General features: G+C 42.9%; 1 protein-coding gene across 1 annotated transcript in view; it reads left to right on the forward strand.

The window, feature by feature from the left end:
• The window catches only part of LOC102422124 (nuclear RNA export factor 2-like), a 22,535-nt gene that overhangs the window by 828 nt on the left and 18,486 nt on the right, over window positions 1–3,221 (forward strand). The window lies entirely within an intron of this gene.

Genomic DNA, 3,221 nt, shown 5'->3' on the forward strand with positions numbered 1-3,221 from the left:
CACCGGGTAGGAGGGTCCCGAGTCTGTACCAGACGTTTTTTTTTGTGTTTTTTTTTTCAGAGGATTGGCGCGGGAGAGGGCGCGGCAGGGGGTTATGGACTTCTCTGGAGCCCAGGCTGAGGAAATCAGGTAAGACCTCTTCCCATTTCCCTCCCGCTGCCACATCAAAGCCCTGCTCTGGTGGTGGGGGTGGCGGAGGAATTGAGCAAAACAGAAATAGAGCGAACTCATGGACATGGACAGCAGTGTGGTGATTACAGAGGCGGGGGTAATAGGTGGAGGTGGAAGAGGTCATAGAGGGGATAAATGGAAAAAAATTTAATTTAATTTTTAAAATAAAATAAAATGGGCAGGATGTTCTAGCTGTGGCAGGGTCATTATCATTAAGTACTGCCATGGTTCCATGTCTCAAATTGCCATTTTTTTTCTTTTTAACAGGGGTTTAATGATCATATACAAAATAAAGGAAAACCGTATATATCACAAACATACACTATGTACAGCAATAAAATACCGGGGCCCGGCCCGCGCCGCCCCCCCCACCTGGACAATAACTTAGCAATAAATACTGCGCAGGGGGGGGCGAGGGCAGAGCGCCCCCGAGACCACCACCTGCACCTCCAACTCCGCGGCGGGGAGACCCCAGGGACCCCCAGCTCCCGGGTGGAGGCGTCTGCAGGGGGGGAGGGTGGCGAAATTCTTGAGGGGGGGCCAGTAAACCAACCGTGTTGCCCCTTCGCCGCTTTTTCTCAGTGGTCGCCCCACACCCCTTCCCTCCTCTCCCCGTAGTGACGGGAAGCATTTGGGGAACAAAAAGTAACTGCCCACTAAAGGAAAAAAACGTTGGGGGTTACTCTGCGTGGGCGTGCGTATAAAACGGAGAAATGAGGGTTTTTAGAAGTGGAAGGTGGCCATTTTCTCCACCTCCCGTATTTTTACAGCAGAAACATATTCTTGGTGGTGAAGAGTAGCCAGACGTTGCTCCAGTGGGTTTGGCGCAGGGGATAGGGCGCCAGCCTGCGGACCGAAGGGTCCCGGCTTCTACTCCAGCTCAGGGCACCGGCCGCGGCCGGCCGTGGGCTGGATCCCCAGGAGGGGCCGTGTAAGAGCAGCCAATCAATGATCCTCTCTCGTTATTGACGTTTCTCTCTCTCTTTCCTTCTCCCTTCCTCTCTGAAATATATATATATAAAATTAGCCAGACCTGAGTTTCAGTCTCCTTGACTCGGTGACTTACCAGATGTGCAATGCCAAGCCAATTTCCTGTTTGTACCCAGTTTCTCACCTGCAAAATGGGAATAATAATGGTACCTGCCTTATAAGGTTCATGTGAAGACGAAATGAGATGATCTCTGGTTTAAAGAAAAATTTCCGATTAAAAAAATGCCTTGCTCTTGCTTACCATCCTGCCATATTCACTGTCTGTGCAGTGTGTTATTCTGTCTCCCTCTGACTATGTGTTATTAAGGACATCAGAGACCTCTCAGATGCCAGTTTGTATAGCCGATTCCAAATATGATTTTCATTTCTGTCCCTTATTTGTCTCTAGAGAGAAAGGAAGATAAATAATTTTTTAAAGGAATTAGATTTTTAAAAATAAAAGCGTGAACGTAGCATCATGTGAAGATTCAGAATTTATTTATTATATTTACTTTTCTGTTCAGTAGTTTTTTATAAAATGTATATGGGTCCCAGCTGGGTGGCTTAATTGGAGTGTCGTTTGTCTGGTACAACCAAAGGTTTTGGCTTTGATTCCTGGCCAGGGCACATATCTAAGTTGCAGGTTTGATCCCCGGTCAGGCACATATGTGAGGCAAACAGGCAACCAATTGATGTTTCTCTCTCACACTGATGTTTCTCTCTCGCCCCCCCCCTCTCTATCCCACTTCCTCTCCCTATTCCTCTACCTCTCCCTTTCCCTTCCTCTCTCTAAAATCAATTAATAAAACATCATTGGGTGGGGATTTTTTTTTTTAAAAGCATGTGATGGGGTGCAGTAATCTTTTTGTGTTTGGGATCCCTAAATAGTTTAAACTAGTCTAACCAAACACTATTAGCTTTTGGTTTTCTAACCATTGCTTCTTAGACTCCTTGAACACTGTCTGTTTTTCTTCACATTGGAAACCATAGTGAATTTATTTAGGAAAACATTTTAAGTAAAATGATAAGGGATACATTTCATAAAAATCATGTATATGGTTTAGAGTAAGCATACTTCAGCAAATAAAGGATTGTCTTTACATCTATGGATGATTTAATATTGTTTGATATATGGTTAAAGAGTACTGTTTTTATTATAACAAGCCACTTTATTTTTCTCTTATTTCAGCACTTCTAAGTTTTCTCTACAGGACACTATGTCTGAGGGACAGCAACAACAAAAAGGTCATCTTCCATCACAGAAATATGTCACATACCGAGATGAAGGTAAAAGGATTTCCGTATCGTAGTATTTTTAAGATACTATGCTATCATGCAACTTGAATCTCAAAGAGAGTGGCAGGGTCTTGGTTCCTTCAGGCTGCTATAACAGAACAGCAAGGATTGGGTGGCTTATAGACAACAGAGATTTATTTCTCACAGTTCTGGAATCTATGAAGTCCAAAATCATGGCACAGGCACGTTCTTTGTCTGGTGAGTGCCATTTCCTGGTTCATAAGCAACTTTTCTTGCTGTGTTCTCTCTTACAAGGCAGAAAGGGCAACAGATCTCTGGGGTCTCCTTTATAAAGGCAGTAATCCCATTCATCGGGGCACCTCCCCATCACTTCCAAACACCATCATGTTGGAGATTAAGTGGAAACATAAACATTCAGTCTAAAGAAGGTCGTTTCCTCAACTTATATGGGAATGGAACATTTTTCCACAGGCCATTTGAGGTACTGGTGTGTTTTAGAAAACATTTTAGCAGACCCTGTTCAAACTAATTCTCTTCTAGCACATTACTTCATTAGTCTCTCTCCTGCTTAAACATTCCACTTGTTCATTCTTTACATACCTCCAATTTATAGGTTTCTGATATCATGATGGCAATAAATGAGTGCCGAAGTACCAGTCATTAGGAAGTCTTATGTATAGCAACAAAAAAGTGTCCTGTTCTTATAGCAAAGTACAACTTACCTGTAAAGATGAGCAGATGCAGAATCTCTCATACCAATTTTCCATACTTTTTCTAAATAAGCCTTTTATCATTATTTAATAATTATAGTTCCATTTTTCATT

Source organism: Myotis lucifugus, unplaced genomic scaffold (assembly GCF_000147115.1).
Source record: "Myotis lucifugus unplaced genomic scaffold, Myoluc2.0 scaffold_2, whole genome shotgun sequence".
NCBI lineage: Eukaryota > Metazoa > Chordata > Mammalia > Chiroptera > Vespertilionidae > Myotis > Myotis lucifugus.